We start from the raw sequence: 15,786 nt of genomic DNA, 5'->3' as shown, positions 1-15,786 counted from the left end.
TTACTCAGAGGTTATTACTGCAAATGAAAAATACTGGTAAACCAGTATTTTGGCATTAGCGTTCTGAGTGAGAGCTCCAGTGGCAGGGAGGGGCTGAGCCATGGTTGAAGGGTTTCTTTTTGTTGACTGGGAATGCTTGTTCATCACTTTGTAAAGTTGGCTGAGGGTCATCAGGTTATAGTGGAAAACCTTAAGAGTCACATGGCAGCTTTTCCAAAAGTCTTTATTGCTGGAATTTCACTGGCTTCACGCCCATCCAAGCAGCCTCTGTCAGAAGGAACCAGAGCAGCTGTGACATGTCTGTTCAGGGCAGTATTGCATAGGCATGAAGCAGTAGCTGCATCTTCCCAAAACCCAGTAAAGTCCCCTGTCACGGCAAAGCTGAAGCTGAAAAAACTTGAATTACTGCCTGTCGAGCTGGAAGGGGTCTTAGAGCTCATCTCATCGAATCCCTTCGATTTCCAGTTGAGGAATCAAATCCAGAGATGTCTGAGGACCTGCTCAAGATAACGCAGCTAATTAGGCTCAGAGTTAAGACTCAAGATGGAATACAAACAAACACTTGTATTTATTAACCTTCATTTCGATTCCTTGTCTCATAAACTTGTATCTCTCTGCAAAATACTTAAGACAACAATAAGCTGGGATAAGAGAAATTTGTGAAATTGTGTCAACATGTTTGGGGTTGTCTTCATATTCTCTGAAACCACAAAAGGCATTTGATTAAATAGTTTGCAGCCAATTTGAGAATTTGTATTTATTTTCAAATGGTGCTTTCATTTTCCGAAGTTAAATCATTTTTTCGTACTCAGGCTTCAGAAAGGCTGGGTGGGCTGTCGATACCCATGGCGATGGTTCCTTATTGCCAGAGCCACTGTTAGACCAAGTACTGCTTGGAAGGCAATTCGAGGTAATTTCAGAGGAGCCCCATGTCATGTCTCTCTGATTATAGTACGTGTGGTTGTCAAGCGAGAGAAACCACATCCCTTGGTGAGCTCCGCAATCAGTGGTCTGTGAGCAGTCAGTCAGCCTCACGGGGAACAGCCTTCCACGGTACTTAAGACACAGGACTTACCCCCGGATCAAGCTGCTCAAAATTGCCGTTTTACTCAAGATCAAGCATTTCAGAAGTCATGTTGTACGCAGTAGGGGAACTATTAAGTTGTAATGAAATAGAACAGCTAGAAAGAAGAAAACAAATTTGTACTTCAAAGATGCAAAGGAGTGTCTTCATCAGGGCCCTGTTCAGATGTATCTTTTCTGCCATGAAGATTCTTCTAATTTTCATTTTGATATGTTTTCCTTTTCTTAATTTTAAACCACGAACTCTCCTTGTGCCAATTAACAAAAGAAGAAATAGAAGTCAGTCACTCCCTAAATTCCTCTTAGATCGCGAACATTCTTTCTCTAGCCATGGTTGCTTGCATGCTGCCTCTTCTAATCTGAGACCCTCACTGCAGTCAGTAATCAAATTCCTGGAAATGGGGTCAGGGAAGACTCAATCCCAAGTTGTCCCCATCCTTCCCCCCTGAGAGATCATGCCTATGTCAGTCTTGGTTCCTGTCTTCCACCCTCATCTTTGTCTTTCCCTCTGTTTAGCTCTTTCTTTATACCTTGTAGACTAGAGACATGAGCATGTGAGATTTTTCCTCCCTTCCCTTCTCTTTCTTGGTTACCTTATAGACTTCTCTCCTCCTACACCTCTGTTCATTATATTCTCCCTCCCATTTTGTTCCAGAAATCTACCTGTAATGCATGGCTGATAAGCATATTCATTTCGCTTATGATTAACCTCGAAGGAGGAAAACACATTTTGGTGTGTTTTCAAACTGAAGAACCACTGCCAGAATACGTCTGAAAGTTCGCTTTGACTTTGCATTAAAGTATTCATTTCCCACTCCCCATGGCCCTCACCTCGTCCTTCTCTAATTAAACTTAAGTTCCATATTAAAAATATTTTAAAAAATTATTTCTAGCTCACGTTTTGAGTGCTACACTACTGTGTTGCGTTCCACTGCCTTTTCAATACAGATGTACCACAGGAGGTAAATGAGCCCTTTTGAAGTAATTTTGGAACCTGGCCATTTTTAGAACATTGTTTCTATGAGAAAATGAATTCCCAGCTTTTAGAACATGATTTATTTTAAGTTGGGTATTTCCTCTCTGTGTTTGGTACAAAAAAAATCTTTTTGACGTGGTGACATAAAATCAAAGAGAGCTGACTTGGTTTTTACCTTGTTGAATATTTTCATAATAGAAAAAAATTAACCTGTTTATTTCTTACATTTTATTGTGTTTTGTATAACGTTCTAGAGACTTTGAAATGCATGTTGTCGGTAATTCATAATTTTTCATAACCAGAGATACGCGGAGACTGCAGTTGTACATCGTTTCTGTTTTTCCCCTCTTCCTGGGCACATGGAGAGACTGTATTTTCCAGTCTGCCTTGTAGCTAGGTGTGGCCATGGGAGTGGGTACTTGCCAATGGAATACGAGTACAAGTGATTCGAGGAACTTCTGCCTCATCTGCTTAAGAGGATCTCCCTGGCCTGAGACTCCCTCTCTTTCCCCCACGTAGCCACCTAGACCAGAACAACCCTGCAAGCCAGCTGTGGATGGCAGAGTTATTGCCAGCCTGGGTCCCCAGTGACTGGCTGGAGCAGAACTGCCCACCAAGCTGGGACACTTGTCTTGCACTGTTACCTGGGAGACAAACACACTTCACTGTGCTTCGAGCCACTGCGTTTTGGGGTGCTTTTTCTTACAGCAGCTTAGCCTACTCTATAAAACTACTACAAAAATTATTTCACAAGATGTCCTATTGTAAAGTATTTTACCAAAATATACTGAATAATCAAAAGCTACATAAGCAAAAAGTAATTTTCTTCCAAAAACAAAACTCTAGACTTTTTTTTGATTCTGCTAGTGTATTTCTCTATGTATTAAGAAATGGATAAGGCTAATTTAATCCTCCATTCAAACATAAAAGTCTGTTTACCAAAGCCAGACATGTTTTCCAAAGAGTTGTTATTTGAAAGGGGTAATATGTTCTGGCCTGCATTATATCTATTAAAGGAAAACAAGTAAAAGAATACCCACCTCAGAAGCACATTTCTTTGATATAGTATCCCATAATAATCCCATTTTAATTAGGGCCAAATTCTGCTTATGATCAAATGCAGTCTCAAGAAACAAAATTCTTCCAGGGTCACTTTATAATACAATAGTGAAAGAAGAATAAAGCAAGGTTAACATCATTGAATTTCAAAAAAAAAATTATAAATTGGAATGAGGGTAGAATCACACACATATTCAGGGTTTATTTTTTATACCACAATTGGTGTCGTATCTAATGGTACTTCTTTGCTGAATATTCTTGTGTATTTGTTGGTTGCTTTGTTTTTCTCACAAAGTAAAGTAACATTTGTAATTTAGGTTTTTCGTAAAGTTCTTCCATTGGAATATATATTAACAAGATAATCTAAAATATGAAAGTTATAATAAATAGTGCCAAATCGGCTCATGGCTAAAAAAACAAACATCTAAGCCCTGAACGAAGTAGGGATGAATTCATTCCTCAAAATCCTAAAATGGGAGAGGTAGGAAAAGGGGTTATGAAAGAATCTACGACCTTAATAACATTAAAAAAACTAAGTGAATATTACAGTATTCTTCGTAGAACTCAGAACTCTGGGTGAATTCTGAGACAAAACATTTAAGAGGATAAAATAGGCATTAGCTACAGGAAAATAATCCATTCTCTCTGTGCATATTTTTAACTAGTAGCAAATTCATCTCACTTTATTTTTTTTTAAATTTTCTTTTGTTTTGTTTGGCCACGCTGCACAGCTTGCAAGATCTTAGTTCCTGGACCAGGGATCAAACCCACGCCCCCTGCAGTCGAAGCGGGGAGTCTTAACCACTGGATCGCCAGGGAAGTCCCACTTTTTTTTTCTTTAAATGCAATACTGGACTTTAACTCTGTCTGCCAGTATCGAGATTATGATACTTGTAATCTAGATCTTCTTTACTCATACGATGATGTCTACTTCAACCTTAAATGGACATCTGTGGAACTTCGCTCTAGTAAACATTGCTTCCCCTCTTCCACCAGTTCCTGGCTGCCTGACATAACCAGCCGTCAGACTGACGAGAGAACGTGCTTATAGCGTTCTGTAAGGGGGATAGAATGCAATATGGATAGAATGCAGTATGGGTTAGAATGCAATATGGATCATAGGTCTGAAAAGAATCAAGGTTCTTAGGTTTTCTACTTCTCGGTTTCTGTGTTTAAAAATATAAACCCACAGAGACTTCCCTGGTGGTGCAGTGGTTAAGAATCTGCCTGTCAATGCAGGGGACACGGGTTCGATCCCTGGCCCGGGAAGATCCCACGTGCCGCGGAGCAACTAAGCCTGTGCGTCACAGCTAATGAGCCTGCGCTGTAGAGCCCGTGAGCCACAACTGCTGAGCCCATGTGCTGCAACTACTGAAACCTGCGCACCTACAGCCTGTGCTCTGCAACAAGAGAAGCCACTGCAATGAGAAGCCCGCACATCAGAACAAAGAGTAGCCCCCGCTCGCCACAACTAGAAAAAGCCCGCACACAGCAACGAAGACCCAACGCAGCCAAAAAATAAATAAAATAAATAAAGTTGAAGTTGCTTTAAAAAAAAAAAAAAAATATATATATATATATATATATATACCCACATTATAGTAACTGACCGCTGTGTGACAATTCATCTAGAGTCTTGGTCCAAAGAGTCGTCTAATGCTGGCTTTAGTGCTACTCAACTCTACGACAGGACCAAGCTGGGCCTCAACTTCCTTATCTGGACATGGGAATACTTTATTAATATTTGTTTTTCCTAAGCCCACTCTAGAAGAAGTCTGTACCTGCAGGAAATTACACAGCACACAACTCTTCACTTAAAGCAAAAATAAAGACAGCCTTAAAGAGGAAACAGTATCACAATGGGGAAGGAGGAGTAAATGGCTGAGGAGCACGTGACTGTGGCAATGCCTCTGGGATGGGCCAGCCGGTCGGAGGGCCAAATCCAACCTGCTGCCTGTTTTGTTAAGAGCTAAGAAAGACTTCTCCATTTTTAAATGATTTTTTAAAATTCCGAAGAAGAAGAGTATTTCGTAATACATGAAAATTCTATGAAATTCAAATGTTAGTGTCTATAAATAAAGTTTTATTGAAACACAGACACGCCCTTCCATTTATGTGTTGTGGCTGCCTTCACACCACAACAGCGAGAGTTCAGCAGTCATGACAGAGACCGTACAGCCTGCAAAGCCTAACACATTTACTAGCTGTCCTTTATAGAATTAGTTTTGCAAACCTTCCTCTAGAATGTTCAAGGTAGAAATGTCCAATGGCAGTTGGAATTTAGATTTTTGGAATAATCCACAAGAAGTAGTAGTTTAAAATGTGGAAGTTGAGCAAGTCAAGAAGAGATTCGAGAAAAGAGGTCTGGGGAAAGCACCTGTGGAAGATGACTTCGATAAGTTGGGAGAGGAAGGAATCCCTGAAGGGAGGAAAGAAGGCACAGGTAGAACACGGTGGGTGTCCCAAAAGCCAAGCAAGGAGTGAGTTGGTGACAGCAGACATGTCAGAGAGATCAGGTAAACTGGAGATAAAACAGTTCATTGGATTTGGTGACTAGAGGTCATTGGTGGCCCCCAAGAAAGCGATTTCTATAAAACAGTGCGGCATTTGCCAGTTTTCCAGAGGTCCAGGAGCAAATAGATTTGCCCTGGAAAGGAGACCAACATTTGTCTGCTTGCTTGCTTTTTGTTTTTCATAAAATACTGAGAGTGTTTGTAGGCCTAACAGAAGCATTCAAGAGATGGAGATGAAGAGAGGAGACAGAGAGCTGAGGAAAGGAATGGAGAAAAGGTTGAAGGGATGCCTAAGTTGAATATAGAAGGGGCACAGCTCCCTCTGGAACAATGAGGAAGAAAAGAGTGGACATACAAAGAAAATTTGAGGGGGGAGGCCAAAAAGGACGTGATAACATTAAGTGGCGAGGTTAACTACATAGAATAAGGAAGCTGGAATAACAACGGGGCATTTTAGGGGGGTAAACCAGTAACCATCGTGCGTGAAGCTGTACAAAGTCCACTGGAGTGTCTGAAAGGACTGCTGAGGAAAAGTATTTGATATGGTTTTGGAGTCTTTCCCAAAAGTTTGGTAGCTTAGGTGTGGAGATGGAAAAGAAGTTGAAAGAGGCTAAGATTAACATGAAAGACTCCAGAAAAGGTAACATGTGGAAGGACTGTTCAAGAAGACAGTGTTGAAGCAACTCGTCCTGGAGTCCTGACTGGTTGGTAGAGCAAGGGAAACCAGAGGGAACTTGACCAGCTAGGATTAGAAAGAAGACTTAAGAGATGAGAAGTGTCATTTCTGTAAGGTGAAGGAAGTACAAAAGATAGAAATCAATGAAGACAAAATCAGAAAGGAGGACTTCTATCATCACTATCACCAAATGAAAGATCTTGGAATATTGAAAATAAGGTGTAAGATCTGGCTGTCATGGGGACTATGGGAATCTCAGAAGAAATCTGAAGGTGCAGCTGTTTTATCCTGGAAGGCTCTTGTTCCTCAAGGTTTCTTGTCCATGTATGCGTCCCAGGGTCTTGTAGGTGGAAGGTGATCAGAGACCAGATAAGTGATGTCTGAGCTGTTTCCAGTGGGAGTAGATCACAGAGAAAAGCCTTAGCCAGAGAATCTTAACTTGAACCTAAGGGGTTTAGTTGAAACTGAGTAGTCCTTTGGAATGGAGCTGAACAATGACTCAACTCATGGACTGGCTCACTGGGCACCCTTTCCCTCCCTCCCAGGGAAACTGAGATTGAATGAATAATAGCTGTGAAATGCTCCTTTGAGAACAAGACTCCTACACACTAATAAATACTAAATGCTTTTCATTACAACTTAAGTGGATGACTTGCTTCCCCTCAAAATGCATCCTAATGAATGGCATGAGAAAGAATGACATTTCCCCAAAATGTTACACATGAACACTAATTTATTATAGACTCATGCATGTCTATAAATTTTGTTGATTGAAAATTAATTTGCATCAACATTTGAGGAATGGAAGGAGGGAAGTTAATAAGTACCTGAACCATTCAATTATTTGAAGTACCTAGACTTAGCTAAAATTTACTAAAGGATAATTTTAAAACTTATTCATCAAATTAAATAGTGACATTTGGGGGTCATTTGAAATGAAAAACATCTTTTTTTTTTTTTCTCAGCTCCCATTTACCACTCCTCCCCTTGCCCCTGGTCCCAATGCCCATCCCATCCTTGCTGCCCCTAGATATTCTTTCAGAGATTCGGCAGTGGTAGAAAGGAAAATATTCACATATTCCAGAAAGCAAATAATTTCTTGGTCTTCATGACATAAAAATACTAGCTTTCCCACAGAGAGCAAATTGGATGACAATTTTAGGATAATTGAGTTGCTTGATGCTTTTCAAGTTGTTCGGAAACCAGTGCTGTGAAAACCAGTTTTTTTCATTGCTAACTGTAGTTTCCTGTGGTAGGAGATTTTCTATTTACCCGTTAAAAACAAAACACAGAGCAAAGGCTTGCAGATTTGTGAATGGGTTTATGTTATACAGTGGCTTCGAAAATGAAAACTTGGTAAACTAAATTAAAACAAACTGAGTTGCCTAAATTTTCAATAAGTTAGGTATAATAATTTGGGGTGGACAAAAAAATCTGTATAAAAGAGACCCATAGATCCTAATTTTAAATCATTTGAGGGCCAAATGGTCACCCTTCCCCCCCCCCCCCGCCTTTCTGGATGGAGATGGAGGGTATCAGGGCTTTCAGGTATGAAACAATGGATAATGATACCAAACAAAATGGTTGGTAATCACAAAGAGAGTAAGGCACAAAAAGAAAAGTATGTGGGCAGAGAGACAAATCATGGAACTGAGCAGAAACTGAATGATGTTGGCCTCTGCTTCTGAGCCTTGACCATGCATCAGAATTACCTGGAGGGCTTATAAAAATACAAATTGCTAGCCCCCCACCAACAGTTTCTGATTCAGTAGATCTGGGATAGGGCCTGAGAGTTTCCTTTCCACCAAATTCCCAAAAGATGCTGACGCTACTGGTTCTGGGACCACACTTTAAGAACTAAATTTAGGTTGATTTAGGGCAGTGTCTAGAGACAGAAAGAAGAAATAAGAAAGTGTGGAAGACAATGATGCGAGACAGAAGAAGCCAATTTATTGGAGGAAATTAAAGGGAAGAAGGAATCAAGACAACAGGTGATGACTAAATTAAAATTAAAAAAAGCAAAGGAAGGTTAACTTTAATTGAAGGCCAAGCCCTGTGCTAGGCACTTTATATTCACATTCCTGCCAGGTAGGTAAAATAACATCCAGAAGAGGAACAAGAGGTTCAAAAACTTGACAAATGTGAGTGGATAATGCTGACTGTAGTAAAATAGCTTTGCAAGGTCAACACAGTTAAAAAATCGTCCTGAGCTCCAAGCCACTTAAGAGATAGACAAGGAGCAAGACGGAGATCAGAGTACCATACTTATTACTGATTAAGGCTGGGAGGGATGATGTGGCTTAGGAGGGCAGCAACTGTGGGCTTCCCAGTGCTGCTGGTCAGAAACAGACCGGTCTATCGGGCCAGGCCAGGTGGACATGTCTCCTCCCGTGGGGCCCTCCCCTTGGAAAATTTCCAACATGGAAGATAAGACATGAATATGGGCATTACTGTGGCCATTCCTCAAGGAAGGAGAGCACGGCAGGGGCTGAGCTTAGCAAGCCCTATTTACTCTTCTCAAAGTTACCATTCAAATAATTTGCTGTTCATTCTCTGAGGCAGAGAGTGGTGAAAGAGTAAAGAGGTTGGGAATGTTACATGAGCTGAGTGAGGTCTCTCTAGATGCAAGGAAAAACATCAGGAGCCTGGAATAAACATCCTCTCCCTGTAGGTAGGCGAACCTAGCATAAAAGCAGACTATTTCCCTCTAAAGCCTGCTCCGTTTCAACGATTCTGTTGGGACTTCCCTGGCAGTCTGGTGGTTAAGGCTGTGGCGCTTCCACTGCAGAGGGCACGGGTTTGATCCCTGGTTAGGGAACTAAGATCCCGCGTGCCACACTTTGCGGCCAAATATATATATATATGGTTTTGTCGCTTCTAGAAAGAAAGCACGACCAAGATTGGGGAGTAGTAAAGAATCTCAGGAAGATGCAGGATGAAGGAACCAATGCCGTATTTTGGTAGCATGGTAACTTGAATTACTGGTGCCCAACGACAGGGGATTTGCCTGCAAGACTAAATGCTGGAAGTGGGCCTGGCTGGTGGCTGGGTCAGTATCCCGAGGAGAGGCTGGTTGGTCTAAATTTCACACGTGGCTTCCGAGTCTGCTTCTCTCTGTGGCCATTTTGACTCATTTTCGTTTTCTATATTCTGCTGGCCATTTAGTTTGTTCCTTAGGAAAATGGCTCAAATTGACATTTGGGCACACTTGGAAAGGAAAAAAGACACTGAAGAGCAGGCTCATTCTACTTAAACAATGTGCAATCAGACTAATATTTCCAGCAGTTCAACCTGCTGTTAGTCCCAATTCATCACATCATCAGAGGTTTGTGCTCCATGTCCGTAGAAGTGCGGAACCTCTTCAGTTCTCCTTCCGCCCTGTCGCTGCAGTGTCAGCTTGCGCTCCGGGAGTTCCCGCAGCGATGCACACGGACTCCTACAGTGGGTGAGGGTGGGCTCTCACCACTTGACTTTCCAATGTGCTCGTGCTTAGCAGAGCACCTCCTTGGCACAGTGAAAGTTCTTTAAGTTGGACTTTGTTGAAATGCCCCTGGAGGCACATTTTAAAGCTGAGATTTCAATTACAGACCATTAACTACTGCTGCTTCTGTGTCTTTAATTGAGTACCGTATATATAGTTCTAGGGCCCCTGAGGATTTTACCCCAACAGGTGAAGTTTTATGTGTTCAGTGGATTTTTGTTGTTGCTGTTTAAGGGAAAATGTTTGAATTCCGATAATTCTTGCTAGGAACACAAAAGAGAAATCAGAAGATGCCCAGGAACTCAATAATTGAGTGGATGAAGATGAATATAGGGAAAAAAAAAACAGCAGGAAAATGGTATCTGAACTGACTGAAGTACATAAAGTCCTAGAACCGTCACACATTTTTATTACTCAAAGAATTCTATTTTTATTTGGCAAACCAGAGGGTTTATATTAGTTTTACTATCTTATGGTTGGGATAATCAGCAAACTTAAACCTGAACGCAAACCTAAACATGAACCTGAACTCAGATCTATAGTTTCGTCAAAATTTTAGGTAAAAACGAGAGAAAAACTTTTAAAATATCTCTTTCAGAAGTTCCAAACACCTATATAAAATTCTTAACACTTGGAAAAATGGTAAATTTACAAGTATTAGTTACCGTAAATGAGTCTTCCTGATTATTTTCTGAACATGAGTAAAATGTCTTCAGAACTTTCTTCTCTTGAATATTCACTGCGGTTAATGAGTATTCAGTGTAGTTTATAAATGATCGTTTAAACACAGAGATAGGAAGAAAATGAAGAGGCCAAGCTTCTAGTGTACCTTCTGCCATAAACTAGTGGTATGACCTAGGGTCCAGTTAGTGTTCTCATGATTAAAATACCTGTTGTAGAGCATGCGTAGATATAAGGGTAAAAATGAGGTCATGTATACAAAGCACTGAAAAAAGTGTTATATGACTTTTAAAGTAATCAGCATCATTTTAAATGGACGAACAGCATAAACTGAAGATGTTTAGCTTAGGGAAGGTAAGACGGAAGTGGTAAAGCAAAAGTGTCTTCTTATACTTGAGAGCTGCTCAGTTGATCTGGAGGACAGACTTTAAAAGCGGGTGGAGGGCTTCCCTGGTGGCTCAGTGGTTGAGAGTCCGCCTGCCAATGCAGGGGACACGGGTTCGTGCCCTGGTCCGGGAAGATCCCACATGCCGCGGAGCGGCTGGGCCCGTGAGCCATGGCCGCTGAGCCTGCGCGTCCGGAGCCTGTGCTCCGCAACGGGAGAGGCCACAACAGTGAGAGGCCCGTGTACCGCAAAAAAAAAAAAAAAGCGGGTGGAAATTACAGTCCAGTAGTTTTCAGCATAACATAATAAAACAACTGTCTACAGCAGTGGAGTAGATAGATGGTCTTGTGAGAGAGTGATCCAACTGTCCATGACAGCCTGCATGCCAAATTCCTATACTGATTGTCAGAGATGCCTTTTGTGACATTAGCTGCTATAATTTATTATTGGACCAAGAGCTCTCTGAAATCCTTTCCAACTTTCAGAGCCTTAGTTCCTGTGTTCATCTAAAAAACTAATCAGTGAATTTTGTGACAGTTGATTCTATTGATTATGTTTATATGACAGGATACAATCCAGTGGAAAAATATATTCACTTAGGTGTACCATGAAGATCCTAATGTGTTCTCCAGAGAACAGTGATATTTCTAGAGCATGGGAGGGCTGTATGTTTAGTGGGGATTCCTTAGCCCTCCCAGAAATGCCTTCACTAAGCAGCAGTGCTTTAAACAATCATTTGATGTTAGCAATAAAAATCCAATTGAAGATAGTATATACTATATTATACCGTATTCTTTTTTTCACATGAGAGATGCCTTTGGAATTTAAAATCAAGGAAAGCCTCTCTTTTTCTGAGGAACTAGAATATTTTCTTATTCTAGTAACAAAGCTTTGTAATTTAGTGAGCCCATTGTCCTGGCTGCTAGGAAGCTCAAAGCAGATTTGAAATAACCATGGCAACTCTGACAATTCTCAGAGTTGGCATGCTTACATTATCTCTTTTTCCCTTGGTCTGAATTTTCTTTCTCTTTCATAATGTTTTAAACTGTTAAAAAATTTTTTTAAAGATGATCAGACTTTTAAAGTAGTCACTGTAGATACCTTCAGTTGGTTTTGCAAAAAAGTCTTTTATGCTCTTCTTCCATTAGCCAACCTTGCTATTTTCCACATAGACACAGAAGCACAAACACACACACACGCCAGTGTACTATTTTCTTCTTTTCAAAATATGAAGAAAATAAATTTAATAAAACACAGTAAATTATTTGCAGCTCTGAAGGGTTTGAGCATCAAATAAATCTGATTATGTTCTCCTTGCAGATGATGCCATATTTACCTAAAGATCAGGACGGTTTGTTCTTTCTTGGTCTTCTAAGTGTTACAGAACCTGTGAAGTATATTACTTCACCGGCCTCATGAAGTGTTTTAGTGATGGCCAGGAGGTTTTGGATAGTGAAGAGTTTAGGACTCTTTTGAAGCTTATGACAAATGTTAATTTGAAGTTCAAAGATGCGTAGTCTCTGCCAGTTTTTCTTGCCATTTATTTATTTATTCAAATTTTATTCCTGCACTCCTACCCGCATTCCTGATGATAGCACTTAACCCTTTCATAAAGAAGCTTCCTTTTGTCTTTTTAAGCTCCCTTGGAGTCAACTACTAGATATCATGGGCATTCTTTTGCTTTTTCAGAGAACTCTGGAAAGCAAGCAGCTTCCTCTTCATGTCCGAACCTGCCACAGGTCTAACATGGTAAGTTTTTGTATTTCATTTTGATACAGATTCTGCAGGCCCTCTGTTGTAAGCAACTAAAATCTTTTGAAAAGAAGTTATCTTTTTAAAAATTTAAATATAGTTGATGTAAAATATTGTGTTAGTTTCAGGTATACTACATTGTAATTTGACATTTGCATATACATTACAAAATGAACACCACGGTAAGTCAAGTACCATCTGTCCCCATTCAAAGTTACTACAATATTATTGATCATATTCCTTATGCTGTATATTATATCCCTGTGGGTTATTCATTTTGTAGCTAGAGATTTATACTGTTAATTCCCTTCACCTGTTTCACCCAGCCCTCCACCTGCCTCTGCTCTAGCAACCATCCATCTGTTCTCTGTATCTATGAGTCTGTTTTCATTTTGCTTTGTTTGTTTGTTTTGTTTTTTAGAGTCCACATATAAGTGAGATCAGACAGTATTTTTCTTTTCCTGTCTGATTTATTTCACTTAGCAAAATGCCCTCTAGAGTCATCCATGTTGTCACAAATGGCAAGATTTCATTTTTAATGGCTGAGTAATATTCCATTGTGTGTGTGTGTGTGTGTGTGTGTGTGTGTGTATCACATCTTCTTTATCCATTCATCCACCCATGGACACTTAGGTTGCTTCCATATCTTGGCTATTTTAAATGATGCTGCAATGGACATTGGGGTTCGTATATCTTTTGGAATTAGTGTTTTGGTTTTCTTTGGGAAAATACCCAGAAGTGAAATTTCTGGATCATATGGTAGTTTTATTTTTAATTTGTTGAGGAAACCGCAAACTGTTTTCCATAGTGGCTGCATCAATTTACAGTGCACCGGGTTCCTTCTCCACCATATCTTTGCCAACACTTGTTATTTGTTGTCTTTTTTGGATGATAGCCATTCTGACAGGTGTGAGATGGTATCTCATTGTGGTTTTGATTTGCATTTCCCTGATGATTTGAGATGTTGAGCATCTTTCATATGTCTGTTGGCCATTTGCATACCTCCTTTGGAAAAATGGCTGTTCAGGTCCTCTGCCCATTTTTGAATCAGGTTGCTGGTTTGTTTGATGTTGAGTTGTATGGGTTCTTTGTGTATTTCAGGTATTACCCATTATCACATATATCAGTTGCAAATACCTTCTTACACTCAGTAGGCTGCCTTTTCATTTTATTGGAGATTTCTTTCACTAAGCGAAAGCTTTTAGTTTGATATTGTCCCATTTGTTTATTTTTGCTTTTGTTTTGCTTGCCTGAGGAGACAGATCAAAAAAATATATGGCTAAATCCAATGTCAAAGAAATTACTGACTATGGGTTTTTTTTTAAAAGGACTTTTATGGTTTCAGGTCTTACATTTAAGTCTTTAATCCATCTTGAGTTTGCTTTTGTATATGGTGTGAAAAAGTAGTCCAGTTTGATGCTTTTGCATGTAGCTGTCCAGTTTTCCCAACAACATTTATTTAAGAGTCTGCCTTTTCCCAGTTGTATATTTTTGCCTCCTTTGTTGTAGATTAATTGACCATATGAACTTCGGTTTATTTCTGGGGTCTCTATTCTGTTCCATTGATCTATGTGTCTGTTTTTCTGCCAGTACCATACTGTTTTGATTATTGTAACTTTGTAGTGTAGTTTGAAACCAGGGATTGTGATACCTCCAGCATTGTTCTTTCTCAAGGTTGCTTTGGCTATTAGAGGTCTTTTGTGTTTCCACACAAATTTTAGGATTGTTTGTTCTAGTTCTGTGAAAAATGCCATTGGGATTGCACTGAGTCTGTAGATTACATAGGGTAGTATAGTCACTTTAACAATATTAATTCTTCCAATCCATGAGCACAGTGTATCTTTCCATTTGTTTGTATCCTCTTCAGTTTCTTTCATCAATGTCTGATAGTTTTCAGAGTACAAGTCTTACAGTGGTTAGATTTACTCCTAGGAATTTTATTCTTTTTGATGCAATTGTAAATGAGATTGTTTTCTTAATTTCTCTTTCCAATAGTTCATTATTAGCGTATAGAAATGCCACAGATTTCTGTATATTAATTTTGTATCCTGCAACTTTACTGAATTTATTGATAAGTTGTACTAGTTTTGGGGTGTCATCTTTAGAATTTTCTATATATAGTATCATGTCATCTGTAAACAGTGACAGTTTTACTTCCTCCTTTCCAATTTGGATTCTTTTTATTGCTTTTTCTTGTCTGATTGCTGTGGCTAGGACTTCCAATACTATGTTGAGTAAAAGTAGTGAGAGTGGGCATCCTTGTCTTATTCCTGATCTTAGAGGAAATGATTTCAGCTTTTCATCATTGAGTATGATGTTGGCAGTGGGTTTGTCATATATGACCTCTGTTATGTTGAGGTATGTTCCTTGTATGCCTACATTGTTGAGAGTTTTTATCATAAAATTGATGCTGAATTTTGTCCAAAGCTTTTTCTTCATCTATTGAGATCATCATATGATTTTTATTCTTCAATTTGTTAATGTGGTGTATCACGTAGATTGATTTGTGGATATTGATTTGTGGATAAATCCCACTTGATCATGGTGTATGATCATTTTAATGTACTGCTGAATTCACTTTCCTAGTATTTTGTTGAGGATTTTTTTGTGTGTGTGTGGTACACGGGCCTCTCACTGTTGTGGCCTCTCCTGTTGTGGAGCACAGGCTCCAGACGCACAGGCTCAGTGGCCATGGCTCATGGGCCCAGCCGCTCCGCGGTATGTGGGATCTTTCCAGACCGGGGCATGAACCCGCGTTCCCTGCATCGGCAGGCGGACTCTCAACCACTGAGCCACCAGGGAAGCCCTGTAAATAATATTTTTAATTGCACCCAGTGCTGCCATGTTCCTTGGGATGTGAAGGCTTGAAGGCTTTCTGCCTCTTATATCTTATAAAGATTTTGTAAAAAGAATTCAGATGACTCTAAGGGTGATTCATAAACCACACTTAGATAAGGTTAATTTTCCTTCATCAGATTTGGGGTTGGGTGATAGTTTTAATCTCTCAGTGATATTTAAAAACTCAAAGGCAGCAAGATTGTATAATTAATTCCGGGTTTATCTTGATAATTCTTACAATTGTAAAGTTCAAAAATTATTCTTTTTTTTGAAATTTTATTTATTTTTTATACAGCAGGTTCTTATTAGTTATCTGTTTTATACATATTACTGTATATATGT

At 39.7% G+C, this 15,786-nt stretch overlaps 1 long non-coding RNA gene across 2 annotated transcripts in view; it reads left to right on the top strand.

The window, feature by feature from the left end:
- Positions 1 to 15,786, top strand: part of LOC149747966 (uncharacterized) — a 298,930-nt gene that overhangs the window by 10,234 nt on the left and 272,910 nt on the right. For both annotated transcript variants that reach the window (XR_016394885.1, XR_016394886.1), the window contains exon 3: positions 12,544 to 12,603. This is a non-coding gene — a long non-coding RNA (uncharacterized LOC149747966). The remainder of the gene's footprint in view (positions 1 to 12,543; positions 12,604 to 15,786) is intronic.

This window comes from Delphinapterus leucas, chromosome 11 (genome assembly GCF_059928025.1).
Source record: "Delphinapterus leucas isolate spDelLeu-1000000601 "Yukka" chromosome 11, BTC_Dleu_Yukka2, whole genome shotgun sequence".
Taxonomy (NCBI): Eukaryota; Metazoa; Chordata; class Mammalia; order Artiodactyla; family Monodontidae; genus Delphinapterus; species Delphinapterus leucas.
This window is presented reverse-complemented; position numbering and strand designations above follow the sequence as displayed.